This window comes from Lissotriton helveticus, chromosome 3_1, assembly GCF_964261635.1.
Source record: "Lissotriton helveticus chromosome 3_1, aLisHel1.1, whole genome shotgun sequence".
NCBI classification, from domain to species: Eukaryota; Metazoa; Chordata; class Amphibia; order Caudata; family Salamandridae; genus Lissotriton; species Lissotriton helveticus.
Window position 1 is genome coordinate 1,661,840,472 of NC_136061.1, and position 19,859 is coordinate 1,661,860,330.

The following is a 19,859-nucleotide window of genomic DNA, read 5'->3' on the forward strand; positions in this document are numbered from 1 at the left end:
AATCTTAAAAACCTGGCTTTTTAACATCTAGGCCTTCTCCATCCTTTGGCTCAGACATCCTACAAATTTTGCACCGGGAAACAATTTGTGGGTAGCTGTCGCGCGTACCAAATGCAATAAATAACTAAATGGGACAGGGCCACAAGGGCCACTCTCAGGAATAAGCACTTTTAGAACTAGCACTTGGAACATAGAACATATAATAACTGTAGCACCCAATAACAAATGTAGCACACAACCAGCAACCACTGGTAAAAGGTAAGTACCACCTATGCATGAAAACACATTCAGAGGTATAGGTCAGAAGCTGTACACATGAGGCATGAACACCCATTCAGCGGTGTAGGTAAGACACATGATGCATAAAAACACATTCAGCGTTGTCAGTAAGACACATGACGCATAAGAACACATTCAGCGGTGTCAGTAAGACACATGATGCATAAAAACACATTCAGCGGTGTAGGGAAGACACATGATGCATAAGAACACATTCAGCGGTGTAGGGAAGACACATGACGCATAAAAACACATTCAGCGGTGTAGGGAAGACACATGACGCATAAAAACACATTCAGCGGTGTAGGTAAGACACATGATGCATAAGAACACATTCAGCGGTGTAGGTAAGACACATGATGCATAAGAACACATTCAGCGGAGTAGGGAAGACACATGACGCATAAAAACACATTCAGCGGTGTCAGAACACAGGGTGCGCAAAACATACTACATACAGTACATTTCCTAACACCCAAAGCATTAGCGCATCAATCATATTTAGCACATAAATCACATTAGGGTCCAGGTTGCGCCACTGCGCCAAAACCTAAAGGTAGCAGCTGCCCACTACTTGCTGGGCAACTGGGGGACAAGAACAGGGCCTAAACGCTGCAGCTGGCACTAACTGCTGCGCAGCTGGGGAAGGCCAGGGTAGGGATGAAGGAGCGTGACTCACTCCTAAGTCCAAAGTACATGTCCCTATGGAGGAAAAACCTAAACAGTGCAGCTGCCCACTACTTGCTGGGCAGCTGAAAATGATACTGCGACAGGGGCCCTCACTGGCCCTGGGGAGAAAGACTGCGCAAAAAGGTTGGAGCCCTCTGGCTCTAAAAATACCCAAAACCGGTACAAAAGGGGGTGGTGATGGACGGAGCATTTGAATCAATCAAACACTCACACCCAGTCAAAAGATCTGGATTTAATCCATCACCGTTCTTTAGCCCACTCTGCCACCCCAGTTCAGACATGGCTATATGCAAATCAATCTGACCCTGTGCCTCATGGGAACAGTCCAGCCCGAACTGCCAAGCCATGTCTTCCCTGGACCGGAAACAGGCTTCCGAGTACCGGTTTCTGGAATTCCAGCCGTCTTGCTTGAATCCAGAGGAAAAGTGAGCAAGGGACTCACGTCTGAGCATACCCTGCCACTCTTATGGCGGCCAAAAGCGGTACAAAAGGGGGTGGTGATGGACGGAGCATCTGAATCAATCAAACACTCACACCCAGTCAAAAGATCTGGGTTTAATCCATCACCGTTCTTTAGCCCACTCTGCCACCCCAGTTCAGACATGGCTGTATGCAAATCAGTCTGACCCTGTGCCTCATGGGAACAGTCCAGCCCGAACTGCCAAGCCACGTCTTCCCTGGACCGGAAACAAGCTTCCGAGGACCGGTTTCTGGCATTCCAGCCGTCTTCAGCCCGGCTTGCTTGAATCCAGTGGCAAAGTGAGCAAGGCACTCACGTCTGAGCATACCCTGCCACAGTATGGCGGCCAAAAGCGGTACAAAAGGGGGTGGTGATGGACGGAGCATCTGAATCAATCAAACACTAACACCCAGTCAAAAGATCTGGGTTTAATCCATCACCGTTCTTTAGCCCACTCTGCCACCACAGTTCAGACATGGCTATATGCAAATCAGTCTGACCCTGTGCCTCATGGGAACAGTCCAGCCCGAACTGCCAAGCCATGTCTTCCCTGGACCGTAAACAAGCTTCCGAGGACCGGTTTCTGGCATTCCAGCCGTCTTCAGCCCGGCTTGCTTGAATCCAGTGGCAAAGTGAGCAAGGGACTCACGACTGAGCATACCCTGCCACACTTATGGCGGCCAAAAGCGGTACAAAAGGGGGTGGTGATGGACGGAGCATCTGAATCAATCAAACACTCACACCCAGTCAAAAGATCTGGGTTTAATCCATCACCATTCTTTAGCCCACTCTGCCACCCCAGTTCAGACATGGCTATATGCAAACCAGTCTGACCCTGTGCCTCATGGGAACAGTCCAGCCCGAACTGCCAAGCCATGTCTTCCCTGGACCGGAAACAAGCTTCCGAGGACCGGTTTCTGGCATTCCAGCCGACTTCAGCCCGGCTTCCTTGAATCCAGTGGCAAAGTGAGCAAGGGACTCAAGTCTGAGCATACCCTGCCCCACTTATGGCGGCCAAAAGCGGTACAAAAGGGGGTGGTGATGGACGGAGCATCGGAATCAATCAAACACTCACACCCAGTCAAAAGATCTGGCTTTAATCCATCACCGTTCTTTAGCCCACCCTGCCACCCCAGTTCAGACATGGCTATATGCAAATCAGTCTGACCCTGTGCCTTATGGGAATAGTCCAGCCCGAACTGCCAAGCCATGTCTTCCCTGGACCGGAAACAAGCTTCCGAGGACTGGTTCCTGGCATTCCAGCCGTCTTCAGCCCGGCTTGCTTGAATCCAGTGGCAAAGTAAGCAAGGGACTCACGTCTGAGCATACCCTGCCACACTTATGGGGGCCAAAAGGGGGTGGTGATGGACAGAGCATCTGAATCAATCAAACACTCACAACCAGTCAAAAGATCTGGGTTTAATCCATCACCGTTCTTTAGCCCACTCTGCCACCCCAGTTCAGACATGGCTATATGCAAATCAGTCTGACACTGTGCCTCATGGGAACAGTCCAGCCCGAACTGCCAAGCCATGTCTTCCCTGGACCGGAAAACAAGCTTCCGAGGACCGGTTTCTGTCATTCCAGCCGTCTTCAGCCCGGCTTGCTTGAATCCAGTGGCAAAGTGAGCAAGGGACTCACGTCTGAGCATACCCTGCCACACTTATGGCGGCCAAAAGCGGTACAAAAGGGGGTGGTGATGGACGGAGCATCTGAATCAATCAAACACTCACACCCAGTCAAAAGATCCCATGCTCACTTTGCCACTGGATTCAAGCAAGCTGGGCTGAAGACGGCCGGAATGCCAGAAACCGGTCCTCGGAAGCTTGTTTCCGGTCCAGGGAAGACATGGCTTGGCAGTCGGGCTGGACTGTTCCCATGAGGCACAGGGTCAGACTGATTTGCATATAGCCATGTCTGAACTGGGGTGGCAGAGTGGGCTAAAGAATGGTGATGGATTAAACCCAGATCTTTTGACTGGGTGTGAGTGTTTGATTGATTCAGATGCTCCGTCGATCACCACCCCCTTTTGTACCGCTTTTGGCCGCCATAAGTGTGACAGGGTATGCTCAGACGTGAGTCCCTTGCTCACTTTGCCACTGGATTCAAGCAAGCCGGGCTGAAGACGGCTGGAATGCCAGAAACTGGTCCTCAGAAGCTTGTTTCCGGTCCAGGGAAGACATGGCTTGGCAGTTCGGGCTGGACTGTTCCCATGAGGCACAGGGTCAGACTGATTTGCATATAGCCATGTCTGAACTGGGGTGGCAGAGTGGGCTAAAGAATGGTGATGGATTAAACCCAGATCTTTTGACTGTGTGTGAGTGTTTGATTGATTCAGATGCTCCGTCCATCACCACCCCCTTTTGTACCGTTTTTGGCCGCCATAAGTGTGGCAGGGTATGCTCAGTCGTGAGTCCCTTGCTCACTTTGCCACTGGATTCAAACAAGCTGGGCTGAAGACGGCTGGAATGCCAGAAACTGGTCCTCGGAAGCTTGTTTCCGGTCCAGGGAAGACTTGGCTTGGCAGTTCGGGCTGGACTGTTCCCATGAGGCAAAGGGTCAGACTGATTTGCATATAGCCATGTCTGAACTGGGGTGGCAGAGTGGGCTAAAGAATGGTGATGGATTAAACCCAGATCTTTTGACTGGGTGTGAGTGTTTGATTGATTCAGATGCTCCGTCCATCACCACCCACTTTTGTACCGCTAAAAATACCCAAGGCGCAAAACGGGGGAGCCATCTGGCTCTGGAGAGTGGAGGCAAGAAGGTGGGCAAGAACATGGGCTCCCTCTGGACCCCTTTAAGAGATAGATACCCCCCTGGAGCACACGGGCTCCTAGGACAACTCTACACCACTTGTGGAGCGCGCTGGCTCCTAATCTCATCATGCCCCCTGTTGAAGCCCCGCAGGCTCAGTAACAACGTTGGGGCGGCCCACTGCCATCTGGGGCCGCCCTAAATGCACCACAGTCGCAGGGTCGGACTCCGGCAAAAACACACGAGGCCCACTCACCGGTCTGGTGTGGGCGGCCGGCGGCTCGCTCTCTTCGACGGCGGTAGCGCTTGGCGGGGCTCTCTCTCCTCATGGGAGCCCCGCCTTCACAAGGCACCCGCTTCGCTCAGTCTGGGTCTTCACCCGGTCCCCCATCTCGGGACCGGGACTTAGGGTGGAGCCGCAAGGCTCCGGGACAATTTACTCTCCTGGGCTCCCTCCTGGTCATGGGAGCCCCGCAACATTCGGCGGTTTGTTCCTGGCGGCCCTGGGGCTCTCCCCAGCTCACGGAAGCCCCGGGCAGCCAACACTCGGCCAACCTTTCTTCCTCCGGCCGGCGGCGGCGGGCAGGACTTCCTGCCGGATCGCAGGCCCCGCCCACGTCCCGGCCAAAGGTGCCTGACTTCCGGTTTTACCGGCCTGGCCGCGGCGGTGATTTTCTTTGGTGAAAGAATTTGAGGGGTAGGCTCCCTCGGTCATAAAATAAATCATAGAAGCGGGGTGGGCACCCGCTAAGGCGCCTATAAAAAGGGGTGGCACCCTTAATATTTTCTACAAGGAAACGAAGTCGCAGGGTGGGCACCTGTGCACTCGGGGCATTAAAATCAGCGGGGTGGCACCTGTGCTGCGAACCACCTGGCTGGAGCGTTCCCTTCAAGGGAAAACAACAGCGCTGTGCCCACAATTAACAATAAAGCGCCCACGAGCCGCGGGGGGGGAGGGGGCACAGCAACCACCAAGCCCCCAAGGAAGGACCCCCAAAGCAAAGGTCCCAGCAATAAGCAGGAAAAGGTCTCCAGGGCAAGCAAAAGTTCCCTAAAGATAAAGATCCTGGGGCAAGGGAAAATCCCCTAGTCATTCCAGACCAGGCAGAGGGGTCTCCAAGGAGTCCTCCAGCATTCAGGGCATCCAGGGGCTGGGCAGGGCCCAGGGGGACAAGCCTTCCCCTGGGCCCCAGCAGCAGCACGCCCCTGGTAGATTCAAGTCAGAAAATCAGAACATTGAACATGAGGTCACAGCCTCATTTTATACACAAAATCCCTTTGTCTACAAAGGTGCAGGCAAGGGGCGAACCAGATACAACTGGTTCCTGAACACTTTGTTTTGCTCAGCCCCTCTGCCTATTCACAGGATGGGTCAGGGACATCAGACACACCACAGGGGGTGGAGCCAGCATTGTGGAGGGAAAGCCCAGCCCTATTCAGGTCCCAGGTGCACTCCTCCCCAGCCATCAACATGTAGATCTCCCATTCACCATCGGGGCAGACCCATCCTGACTCCAGGAGCCTGGCACACCAGCCAGCCCCAGCCAATCACAAGCCAGCACATTCACTGCACAGACAGGCCAACTTCTAGAAGTGGCACTTCCACACTAGACACATGAACGCCGCACACATCATTGCGCAGCATTTAATCTCACGAGTTCGCACATACCAAACTCAACCTTACACTCCCCACGCATCAGGAATTACCATGGACACACATTTCCCCCATGCATTCCTATGGTAGGGCAGGCCAATCTCACACACGCACTCAGAGAGCGCACGCACTTTACACTGCGCCACAGTGCAAAAGTGCGCAAAGACCAGAAATCACTATTATGATGTAACATTAAAAGGCAAAAAGTTCAGGGGTGAACCTGCCAGAAGGGCCAAGTCCAACACAAACCAATAGTGAGTTATGCCTTTGCATTGATTTGAGGCAACTAAACAAGAATGTGATTGTGGACAGATACCCTCTGACCAATATTATGGAGTTGTTGGTTTTACTTGGTGGTGCAAAGGTTTTTAGCACTATTGATCTCACCTCTGCATACCATCAGGCTGAGTTAGAGCAGTCCTGCAGGGACTATACAACATTTATCACCCCTTTTGGCACGTTTAGATTCATCCGGTTACCTTTTGGATTGGTCTCAGCCTGTTCAGTCTTTCTGGGTGTCATGGAGAGGGTACAGAAAGGTTTAGAAGGGGTATGCATACATCAGGATAACATCCTTGTCTTTGGAAAGGACGAACTTGAGCATGATGCACATCTGATAGATGTTCTTGAGAATTTGTGTGCATGTAATCTCACAATTAGAATCGAAAAATGCTAATTTTGTTCATAATCTATTGACTATTTAGGTCACAATATCACTGGAGAGGGTATTAAATCTAAGCATGATCTAGTTTCCACCATTCAGAATATGAGTACTCCCACGTCTAAGAAGGAATTGATGACATTTTTAGGAATGGTGGAATACTACACGAAATTTGTCAAGAATTTTGATGAGCAAAGTGTGATCAACTGAGAGAAGCGAGAAGGAGTTCATTTCTATAAAAGAGAGCCTGAATACTGCTCCCTGTTCAAAAAATGTTGATCCAAAAAAGAAACCTATATTAAGAACAGAAGAAAGTGTTAAAGGTTTGGGTGCTCTGTTGCAACAGATGGAATCTGATGGTTTTAAGACCATCATGTTTTTGTCACAGAGCCTGAGAGATGGTGAATTCAGGTACTCCGTTGTGGAAAGGGAAGCTCTGGCTGTCCATTATGCTGTAAGAAAGTTGTAAAAGTTTCAGTGTGGAGTGGACTTTGAGATTTGCACGGATCTTTTAAGTTGCTCCAGGATTGGGCAACTTAAAAGTTGACACCTATTTCTTACATACTTCGTCCAGCAGAGAGGCGTTCACAGTGGAAAAAGCTTCCAATATAAATAAAACAAGCATTTGCAATGCACTAGGTCTCGCATTGTCAAACGTTAGAGCAGCTGGGGTTGTTAATCTACTTAAGAAATAGGCGCTGTACTTTCAGAACCAGTGCTTGAGCACGGTCAGCTAAAATTAGAGTTGATCTGCACTCCCTTTACTGTGTTGTCTCTGCTTCCTGCGAGGTCAGACTTTTAATTTGGTATTGGACTGCAACCAGAAAGCATTAATTTTCCTGAGGAAAATAAAATGAGTACCACCGAGTAAGGAACAGTAAATACCTGTTAATCACACTGAGGGATAATCCCAAACTTTACAAACACATTTCACGCTGTGGTTAGACCTGCCCTGTAGACTTGGGACACTTCTGCCTTGTTAAAATAACTGCCAGTACTTAATGCTCGCTGGAGCACAGCAATTTCCAATGTAATGCTTGGTCTGATGACAAATATTACCTAATAGGCTTGATAGAGCGCCATGTTATTCTGAAAATTGTAGGGGTGCGTCATAATCATGGGTAGTCAGCACCCACACATTTTGAGGACTGTACTAATGTGTGATCATTAGAAATGTAGTAAATAATCAAAATATGTTAGAATGTTTAGGAGTATTTATATTTATATCGTTTGGAAACTAATGCAGCGTTAACACGAGAAAGTGCCTTAAGTAATGTAGAAATTGTTGCTTCACGTATGAGATGTTGCATTAGATTTAAAGGTGCACCATGTTAAAAGTTGCACATATAGTGTTGCTTATTGCGAGCGAATTGTAATGCATTAACATGATTTTGAATCTAACGTTCATAATGTAGTTTAGAAATGTGTTTAAAAAGTGTAAAGGCCTAACTGTATGAAACCATTAATAAGAGGCCTAACTGTGGTTCTTAGCTTGTCGAGAGACTATAGGCCTGAAAATTTATTTTTCCTTGGGATGGCTCCTTTCCTAGTCGAATTTTACAATGCAGATCTCTGTGTGTGTACAAGGCTAATTTGTTCACAGGCTTTCTGTTGCAGGTGCAAGGAAGCACGTTTAGTTAGGCAGAATAACTCTTTGTTTTAGGAGTTAGGATGGTGGAGGCGAGCGATGTGGGAAGGTATTGGAATGTGAAGAAGATACTTTTGGCGGAGAAGGTGCCTGGGACCCAAGGACACACCAACGGTTTTTGGACGAAGATGAAGTTTCAATGGAAAAGCACAGCCTGAAGACCTGCTGAAGGGGCGTGTTTAAGGTGTGTTTAACGTTTTTGGGATTTTGTATCAGGGACAGTGCCCCAAGGGAGGAGAGTCAGTTCTTAGTTTTAGTGCAGTTCAGCAGGAGAAGGGCAGGAGAATGGAAGGAGCATCTTAGAATGAGCTCTGTAACTTAGGCTGCTTACTCATGGAAAGTGAGTGTATTTCTTAGGAAGTCTTCACTGCTGACACCTTATTCTCTTGCCTGGGAGGGATGCTAAGTAGGGATGCCACTTTAGTGTTAGTGTTGGGACAGACTAATTTTCTTTTCTTTCCTTTGGACGAATGCTGTCAAAGCTTCAAGCAGGGACGGTCATCATTTGCCTGATGCTTTTAGAGATAACTTTAGTCATTATCTTGAGTCGTCTGAGACTTTTGTGTAGGATTATGTTTGTATTAGTACCTGTTTAGTTTCTCAACCTCTTGATGAGGTGCCTGTAGGTTCAGTTATTTTTGGCTTTGTAATAAACCCTTAAAATGTATCCTGTAAACCCAGTCAACCAAGGATTCTTAAGATTGGTAAGAGAAACATCTGGATAAGAATCTGGCTGCAACAGGCTTAAGGGACAACTTAACAGGAATGTTCATCACAGTGAATGTTTATGGAGAACATACAAATTGGTGTTGTGGTGCATGCGTGGAATGAAGGACTGTAATATTTACAATAAATTCACCTACTAAATGTAAGTTAGTTACGTGATTTTCTGTAAGTGTGGCTTTCCCTTAGATGAGCACGTTAAAACAGAGCCTGACAATAATCACAATTGAATCATGTTTACAGTAATATCACCGTCAAGGGCTCATTCATAAACCAAATTAGCAATTATTAAAAATCAGGGTCTAGTAGGCATACAGTTCCATTTCAACATAAGAAAAAACGTTCGAAGGACAATTTTGGAACGGAAAAATAGCTCTGGAGCCGTCAAAAACCAAGTATTGTTTTTCCAATTACCTGTTTCCAGGGACGGACTGGCCATTGCGGGCACCAGGCAATCCCCCGGTGCGCCGCAAGGGTGGGGGCCAGTGTTTGGCCGATTTTGTTACAGGGCCGTTTTTGCTGCAAAATCGGCCCTGTAACAAAATCGGCCCTGTAACAAAATCGGCCGAAAACCGGCCCCGGCAAGGAGCTCGGTCGCACCCCCCAATGCCTCCCCCCTGGGGGGCGGCTGAGCACTTTGCCAGGGACGGTTTTCGTTCCCAGCCCGGCCCTGCCTGTTTCCTCAAATAATGCGACAGGCCTAATAAAATTGTACATTACTTTCACTTGCACAGTGGGCATGCCACTCACCGGAGCTACACCTCTGGCCGTTGTATTTGCATAAGGTGAAGCGGCCGTGGCAGTGAGAAAATGCGCCGCAGATCGCAGGCTGTTTATATTGGTAGAATGAAAGGCTTACAGTGTGCAGCATGCTTCTCGTCTCCACTTGGTTTTGCCAAGGGACAGTTATTCAATTTCGTTCAGTTCCGTGAATGTCAGATGTTTGGAAGTGAACGCATGTGTTGTAAATAAACGGCGATTAAGTTGAGCGTTAGCAAAAGACATCTAGGTTTTCCGTTATCTTGACATTTGTTATGGCATCCATTTTGAATCCGTGGCAGCCATTTTGTCTGCCACATGCTACCTCGTGTCAACCATGTGCGTTGTCCTACCTTTCTGCTCATGGCCTTTAACCTGCCCGGCAAAAACCTATTAATAGCATCTTTGTGTTTTCTGCTGACCGTTAAGGGTCCACATCTGGCCATGGATAGCCATAGATTGGAATGTGTTAGCCGAGACCCCAAAACTGATAGCTCCACCCACTGATCGCTCCACCCACTGATCGATTGTGTCTCTCGATATTACCATGTATGGACATAAAATGTGCTCTTATGCTTTGTACCGCCTTCTTTTGGACCCCTGTGTGGGTATAAATAAACCATGTGTTCAGTTGCCCTTTGTGCTACTTCTCGCAGTGCCGAAGGGTACTGGTTGAATTTTAGCACCACCTCATGAGGTGTAATAAACGTTATGTTTTGTATTTCCAGTTTCCGTGCCAACTTTTTCCTTTGGAGTCTGCGGACTTTTGTGCACAGAAGGGCGAACCCTTTGCACTAGCGGGCCTGGCTGAGGTCTGCTACGACAAATTGGCGCCGGCACTTCGGGCTCATCGGCGACTCGGACGCCCGAAGGATTGTTCGTGACGACGGTTCGGAACCTCTCTGAGGACGCGATCGCTGCCAGAAGAGACCCGAGTCTTGGCATCCGAGGCGGTTCTTCCCTACTTTCCGATCCGACCATCCAGGCGGCGCCGGTCCTCGACTGAGATCTCTTCTGTTGGTCTGCCGTGCAGTTACCGTTTGGTCGAATTTAGAACTTGGCAGTTGGAACCTGGACAGCCTATGATTGGTAAGAACCGTTTTGCGGCGCCTGTTGTAGGTCTTGGAATTTGGATGCCCTTGAGTGGTAAGGTAGTTTTAGGAAACGCTTACCGTGGCATATTTGTATTTGGGAATAAGACTAGTCTACTTGGATTTGTATATGTATTTGGGAAATATATGAACTGCAGCTCATATAGGCAGGTAATGCGAGGATTTTTCCTCAACCTTTGTTTGTATAGCGCGATGTACTAAGAAGGTACCTTAAGCTCTCTTTCCCTGTAAATAGTGTATATTTTGCGCTATTTCTTTTGACATTCCTGTTTTTAGCGCACTTCGAAGGTTGTGCTGCTTTTGTAAGGGTACCAGTTTGCGACTTGAAGAATCTCAGCCGGCTCCCCCCGAGGGGACACCTAATAGAGATATGTATGTGAAGTTTGGTCTTTCTGCCATAATGTACAGCACGTTGTGGCACAAATACACTGCAAAGGATCCTGAGTTACGGTTGCCACCGCATGGGTCATTTGATGCGCGAAAGGTTGAGTATGTGGAGCAATGTTTGTTTGAGCGAAAGAGAAGTACGACAGCAAGAGAAGCGTGAGCAAGCGTTGATTGAAAAAGAGCAGCGAAAGAGTGTGTATGAGAAAGCGCTTGAGTTACAAAAGAAAGAAACGAAAGAACTACAGGAACGAGAGGATAAGGAACGTAGATTACAGATATCTGGCCAATATTCTGTCCGACAGCCTCTCTATCCTGTCCTTAATAAACCTCAGGTACCAGACGCGATTAGACGACTGGTTAAAATACGAAATGAGCCGTTCTAGCTGAAGGAGCAGAAAAAGAATGCGGACAACGTTCCACAGTCCAATCCGAATGGAGCATCGCAGTCTTCTTTCTCCGAGACAGATAAGATAAAATCTGCCCAAATGAAACCTATGCGGGAAGCCACACCCTTGTATGTTCCTCCTAAAGGAAAGGGAGACGATGATGATAAAAATTCTGTTGATGCCAAGGGATATTTTATTTATAATTGGGTATACACTCCGTGGAATAGAGCAGATGTAATGGCGCTTAAAAATGCGTTGCCTGACCCGCGTAAAAACCCAGCGGCCTTTTATGAGGAAGTTGAAGGCGCTTTAAATTCTTGCACTATGACCTTACGCGATATAGATTTGTTTTTCGGTTTAATTTTAGCCCCAGACATGTGGCGAACTGTTCGTAAGGTTGACGATAGCGCTATTTTGGGTGGTGAATGGAAAGATCTTGAACAGTTGGATGTCGATAGAGAACCCGGCCAAAAGCCGCTTCGGTTAATATTAGATCTTCCTGCAGCCATTTTGACTAAACTTAAAACGATTAAAAGCTGGTGAGAGTTCTTGGACTACCTCCTCCCCGGCCTCTGTTTTAACGATGGCTCAGTATTATGAACGCCAAGAAGCGGAAGCAAAGGGGAATGAGGACAAGAAATCTAAAGAGCTAAAAACGAAAGTTATGATGGCCCAGGTATATGGCCCGCCTTCTAGAGGTTATGATAGGGGCCCGATAGAAACTATGATAGAGGTGGACGAACATCTCTCAATACTCCTTACACTCGTGCGAATTTAAATATCAAACAACGTGCATATTGTAAGCAGTCCGGCCATTGGATGCGTAATTGCCCATTATTGCGTCCCCCACAGGATGCTCGTGGGCGGGGCCAAGGGAGAAATGGTTCAGGATCCTCAGATGCTCGGGGAAATGTGAATGATCGTGTTCGATCCGATACGAATGTACGCCCACAGTATAGACAGAACACCTTTGACAGGCGGAATCAATATCAAATGTCCGATTATGTTCAGCCTGATCTGTACGATTCAGCTCATGCATAGGATTGCCTAGGATGGGGTAAGGAATCAATTGAAGTTCCAGTAGATCAGACGGGTCCCTATGTTACAGCACATGTTTTGGTTCTACTGATCGGTTTCTGGTTGATACAGGAGCTACTCGTAGCGCTTTATCTAAACAATTGGTTCCGAGGGCTCCCCTGTCTGGCATGACTATTACTTCGATAGGTTTCGATGGAACACCTTCCCTTAGCCCATTGTCACAACCACTTCCACTTAATGTTGATAAATTCAGTGCTTCATGTCCGTTTTTGCTTTCCCCTAATACACCAGACAATATTGTAGGCCTTCACATGCTGAAGTACTTTAGAGCCACGATACGATGTTCTCCTGAAGGGGTACGAGTCATTTTAAATGATAATCACTCCGAATTTGACAGAATTTGTCTTGTTAAAGAGGATGTTGCATTAGCTACTCTTCCTGAATCCCTCTGGGCTACATCAGACACTGATGTGGGTCAGATGGTAATTCCTCCAATTCAGATCAGTGTTAAGGAGGGAGCTGTGTTACCCCGATTGCCACAATACCGGATTTCACAGGAGGGAGAAGAAGCACTCATACAAATTATACGTGATCTTATTCGGGTTGGGGTTGTTGAGGAAGTTCCATTTAATGTTTGCAATAGCCCGATTCTTCCAATTTTGAAGAGAGATACTGACAAGCGTGTTTACAGGTTCATTATTGATTTAAGGGAAGTGAATAAGATTGTTATACCACAGTACCCTGTGGTGTCCGATATCACAACACTCCTTACTTTGGTTCCCCCAACTGCTACTACATTTTCTGTGATAGACTTGAAGAACGCTTTCTTTTCGATCCCTATTCATCCTGACAGCCGATATTTGTTCGGTTTCACTTTGAATAATCGATCGTATCGATTTTGTAGAGTTCCTCAAGGCTATACTGAGAGTCCGAGTATTTACAGTCAAGCATTAAAAAGGGAACTTGATTTGTTTGTGTTGCCCGAAGGTGTGGCTCTCCTCCAATATGTCGATGACATCTTGTTGGCAGCCAACACCCCAGAACAGTGTGAAAAATGCACACTCTCTTTGCTTTCTTTCCTTGCCTTACATCATCATAAGGTATCTCGGAAGAAATTGCAATATTGTAGACCAAAGGTAACCTACTTAGGTCACCTTTTGTCTAAGGAGGGACACGCATTGACATCAGACCGCATACAAGCAATTTTAGATACACCAGTTCCTACCACACAGAAAGGAGTACGTGCATTTTTGGGTCTCACTTCCTTTTGTAGACAGTGGATCTTGGGATTTTCGCACATTGTTAAACCCTTGTTAGCACTTTTGACGAAAGATACCCCAGTACCTCTCCCATGGACAGAGGAATGTGAGAGTGCTTTTTGACAGCTACGACAAGCCCTTTGCTCAGCACCAGTGTTAGGTACACCAGATTACATGAAACTTTTCATACTTTATGTACACGAGAAAGACGGATGTGCATTATCAGTGTTGGTTCAGTTACACGGCGATAAGCAAAGCCCGTTTGCTTACTTTTCAGCAGTTCTTGATCCTGTTGCTAGAGCATTACCTGGATGCTTTCGTTCAGTTGCACCAACAGCAGTGTCAATTCGACAGAGTGAGGGAATAGTTTTATCACACAAATTGTTAGTGTTAGTACCACATGCTGTTGATGCTCTTTTGAATCAGACGAAAACGCAGCATTTGACCAGTGCTCGTCTTACAGGATATGAATTGACATTGCTAGCTCCTCACATTACATTGAGGAGATGCGCAACTCTGAATCCAGCCACTTTGTTGCCATATCCGGTGACCCAGCCTCAGTCACAAGAAACGCACAATTGTATTTTTCTGACTGAGGAACAGACAAAGGGTCGCATTGATTTACAGGATACGCCCCTTCCAGATGGGGATGGGGAATTATGGGTTGATGGGTCTTGCATGAAGTTACCGGATGGTACGACTTCAGCCGCATATGCAATTACTACACTTGAAACAATAGTGGAGACAGCTCGCATACCACAGAAATCAGCCCAAGCAGCTGAGTTGATAGCTCTGACGAGAGCATGTGAGCTCAGTACTGGTTTGTGTGTGAACATTTATACGGATAGCCGCTATGCTTTTGGAGTAGCACATGATTTTGGCCTACTCTGGAAGGAAAGAGGCTTTCTTACATATCATGGAATACAGATAATGCACGGAGATTTGGTGCATAATCTTTTGACTGCATTGACATATCCGAAGAAAGTAGCTATCATAAAGTGCAGCGCACACAAGAAAGTAATAGATAAAATTGGTCAGGGAAATGCCTTTGTAGACCATGTAGCACGTGAAACTGCCATGCATAGGAACACTACTTCTATGTATGTAGTGAAGTCGCAAGCTGAAAGGTGGCATGATGCTAGGCAGGAAGTGCGAGAGATACAGAAAACAGCCTCTGACCAAGAACGTGAACAGTGGTCAAAAGATGGAGAGTTAGATGATGAAGGTTGTTGGAGAAATAAGCAGATGGATCGATGAAAGCTGCCTATAGCTTTCGTACAGCCTATGGTCCAGATGGCACATGGGTTAGCACATGTTGGAGCTTCAGCGATAACGAAAATGCTTGCGCAAGTTTGGGAGCATCCAGAAATTGCTAGCACAGCTAAAAGAGTAGTACAGTCCTGCTTGATTTGTTTGCAATACAATCCTGGAAAGGGAACGCGAGTTCCATCTGGAGGTTTTGTCACACCAACTGCACCTTTTGAAGTCCTGCAAATGGACTATATCCAGCTTGAGCGGTGTAATAATTTAAAGTATGTTTTAGTGGTGGTTTGTGCTTTCAGTAAATGGATTGAGGCATACCCCACGAAAGACAATACTGCGATTACTACTGCTAAGGTGCTACTGAAGGAGTTCTTCCCCAGATTTGGTGTTTGCAGGCTCCTATGGAATGATAACGGACCTCATTTTGTTGGAGAAGTTATCAAGTATGTTCTGAAAGGATTGGGAATCAAGCAGAAGTTCCATGCTGTGTTCCATCCACAATCAGCAGAATTGGAGGAAAGGTACAACGCTACTCTGAAGCTAAAAATCGCGAAAATCGTAGCCTCCACGAAATTGACTTGGCCAGATGCATTGCCATTGGCATTGTTGTCCATTAGATCAGTACCACATTCTAGAACGGGTCTTACCCCGTATGAGGTGGTATTTGGACGGCCGATGAATATTTGGGGAGTTCCAAAACCAAGCTCTGTGTATGATGTACCTTGTGTTTTAATGAATGAATATTTGGCACAATTAACTGATAGCTTGGTTTCTATTCATCAACAGGTTCGAGAAGCGCTCCCTGTTAAATCCCAAGGTGAAGGCCATGAACTCCGTCCTGGTGACTACGTCATGGTGAAAGCCTTTGAGAGGTCAAGCAGTCTGGAACCGAGGTGGCGTGGACCGGAACAGGTACTCCTCGCCACAAGAACGGCAGTTCGTGTTACCAACAAAAGGAATTGGGTGCATAGCATCCACTGCCGGAAGGTCTTGCCGACCCTGGTGGAACCTGCTGTGCTGACCGATCATCGAGACATCCTGACTACGGAGAAAGGCCCTGCTGTATCACCTGGCGGATCTGAGGAGTTCTTCCCGGACCAGACAACTCGTGGAGCAACGCAATATAATTTGAGATCAAGAAAGTGATTCCTATAGTTTTTCTCCTTTTTTTGTTGCGAGACTGGTTGAGCAACCGCTCTGGGTAGTGGAAACGGAGAGCCGGTATGATAAGGGAGGGGGATCAACCCTGCGTAGTGTAGTGACACCTGTCTTGGTCTGTGGTGAAGAAACCAACGTCTGCCCAGAGTAAAGAGCTCATTGACTATTTTTGTTTTTTCTATTTTTTAGTTTGAAGATGACTCTTGTGACTATGAATACTACTAAGAAAAAGATTTTAGGAGTATTAAGTGTTTTTATTGTTTTGACGATTATAGCAGTGATCACTTGGTCCGTTGAGATAATGATTCCTGCTCGTGGGTTTGTGGTGGTTCCTACTACTCCTATTCCGGAAGAGCACCAGCATTTCACTCTTCCTTATCATGAGTATAAGCTTCGAGAGTCTTACTTAAATGATACTTTTGTTCAGATGCTCCACCACACTGAAAATGCCACGAACACTACAAATTGTTGGATATGTGGTATGCTTCCAGCTCATCAAAAGAAAGGTGGAACACCGTTTATTCCACTTCCTTTTTCGCATAATGGTTCTTGTCGAGCCTGGTATACTCTTCTCTTCTCAAACAGAAAACCTGCAGTGGGTGGACTTCTCTTTCGTTTGAATAAAGAGTGTTATCAAGAGGAACATGGGTATCCCCAAGCAAATGGAACTATATGGGAATGGGAAGAATACCGACCGGACAATGCTTCTACGCCTCATGTTTTCACCCACACAAGAGACTCTACTACGAGCAATGAATCTGTAATTACTGTAACACGGACTAAAGCGAATTTATGTGTGCAAAGTACTGGACGAATTCCAGTTGGGTCTAGCGACTGTGTTGTTGTATTAAATATGGATGGAATAAATGAAAGTACTTTTCTGGCTTCACATAACACATATCTGGTATGTGGAAGTCATGGATACCACAGATTACCTATAGGGTGGTCTGGCACATGTTATGTTTCTTTCCTATTACCCCCTGTTTTTCTGGCACCTGCTTTGTATCATCGAGATTTTAAATTGTTTAGAAACATTTCTATGAATCGCTATAAACGGACGATACAAATTGATGCTGTGGACCAAACCGACACTAGCTTGCAACAATATGTTGACTTTAATTTAGGATTATTTCCATTTGTAGGTGCTGCATTAAATAGTAGGAAAATACGGCGACTGACTAGAGTTGTATAAGCTGTCACCAATGAAACTGCTGTAGCTCTAGGAAATATTACAGAAGAGTTGCAAATTGCCAGAATTGTAACCCTCCAAAATCGGATGGTCCTGGATGTAATGTTAGCAGATAGAGGAGGAGCATGTAAAGTCATCGGAAGTAGCTGTTGTGTTTTCATCCCAGATAACTCACCTTCTGTGTATGAGGCAATTCTTAAACTGCATAAAATCGTTTCTGATATTCATGAGAAAAATGGCACTTGGACTTTTGCGGGATGGTTTTGGGCTTTGATCTCTGCCTGGGGTTGAAAATTACTGGCTGTTCTATGTAAAAAAAAATGCAGTGATTTTTACCTGTTGTATGTGTATTCATTGTGGCCCAATGTTATGTTCCATGTGTATAACTGCCTGTATACCATCTAGAAGAAATGCCGCAAAAGCACAAGAGACCTTGGATAAAGAAGTGACCAATATAATGTGCATAGATATACGAGATGGATGCACAGATTACCCCAACAGAGCGTATGTCTTTAGCTAACGCTAAAAGGGTCGTCTGTTGTAAATAAATGGCGATTAAGTTGAGCGTTAGCAAAAGACATCTAGGTTTTCCGTTATCTTGACATTTGTTATGGCATCCATTTTGAATCCGTGGCAGCCATTTGTCTGCCACATGCTACCTTGTGTCAACCATGTGCGTTGTCCTACCTTTCTGCTCAATGCCTTTAACCTGCCCGGCAACAAGCTATTAATAGCATCTTTGTGTTTTCTGCTGACCGTTAAGGGTCCACATCTGGCCATGGTTAGCCATAGATTGGAATGTGTTAGCCGAGACCCCAAAACTGATAGCTCCACCCACTGATCGATTGTGCCTCTTGATATTACCATGTATGGACATAAAATGTGCTCTTATGCTTTGAACCGCCTTCTTTTGGGCCCCTGTGTGGGTATAAATAAACCTTTGTGCTACTTCTCGCAGTGCCGAAGGGTACTGGTTGAATTTTAGCTCCACCTCATGAGGTGTAATAAACGTTATGTTTTGTATTTCCAGTTTCCGTGCCAACTTTTTCCTTTGGAGTCTGCGGACTTTTGTGCACAGAAGGGCGAACCCTTTGCACTAGCGGGCCTGGCTTAGGTCTGCTACGACACATGCATGGTTACAAATCGGTCATTTAGAAAAAAGCAAACAATTATTCGCACACCCGCGCCTTACCTTTAAACATGTTAAGCTAAAACGTGGATGCTGCGATTGCTGAAAAAGTTGACAAAATGGTTTTTTTCCTAGTGATTTACTTTTACAGCAATCACTGCACCGGCGTTTTAACTTAACATGTCTAAAGGTAAAGTGCGGGTGCCGCGATAGTAGCAAGGGTAAACAAATTTGAAAAAAATAGTGTCCAAATGCTTTTTTTTGTATTTGTTGACTTGTGCTGCAATCACGGCACCCGCGCTTTACCTTTAACTATGTTGAGCTAAAGCACGGATGCTGCGATTGCTGCAGCAGTAAAGAAATTGAAAACAATTATATTTCTTTACTTTTGAATCAATCGCAGCACCTGTGTTTTAGCTTAGCAAGTTTAAAGGTAATGCGCGGGTGCTGCAAATCATTTTTTTCTTTTTAATTACTGATCTGTGTTGTAATTAAAATGAAACCAAAATGCAAAAACTTTAGATTAACACGTATAAAGAAAAAGCGTGGGTGCCGCCAATGTAAAAAAAAAAAAACCTTCTCAAATAAATAGAACAAAAGGGGCATGCGACGGCGTTTGGTGATCGCAAGTAATAAAAAAAAAGCGCAGCCATGATGGTTAAATTGAAAGAAACTAAAGCATTGCGAGAGAGATTGTCCTGCCCTGCCAGTAAAAGAAGGCAGGAGAAAGCCTTTAAAGAAAATAGTGCTTGGAGGCTGTAATTAAAGCCTACTTAGTAACAACACATATATCAGGGGATGTCCTCGTGGGAGGTTAAAAGATGAGACAAGGTAGTACTAAGGAGGGACTTCTGAGCCTATTGACCAATGAGAATCCACAGTTTACAAAGGACAGTGACGAGACAATCAAAAAGATGGGCAGAAAGTTGGCGGAGTTTCAAGTCCATACCTGAATACAGCATGTCTCGAAGAGACAACGCAAGCGCTGGCTAGGCGAGACCTTAAAAATGAGTTATGAAAGGACTATCAAGGTTCCTGGTCTGGTTCCGAAAAGCTTTAACTTCCACAGCATAGGAAACAACCAGAAACAAGCTAGCCAAGGGGAGAACACCTGATCTACAAATCTGTAAACCAGTACTACCACCTAAGCAAGAAATCCTTTAGCAGGGATGTTGAGAACGGTAGCCCAGTGCCTCCTCTGGGGTACTGATGGGCTCATACTTAGACAGCTGCAAAAATGTGTCTACTGTCATGAGCTTGATCTAAAAATGAAGTCCATCGCCGAAGGTTATTCATTTCTTTGGGGT

The 19,859-nt window shown here is 46.2% G+C and overlaps 1 protein-coding gene across 4 annotated transcripts in view; it reads right to left on the bottom strand.

Moving 5' to 3' along the window:
• The window catches only part of LOC144823702 (uncharacterized), a 317,027-nt gene that overhangs the window by 19,326 nt on the left and 277,842 nt on the right, over positions 1-19,859 (bottom strand). The window lies entirely within an intron of this gene.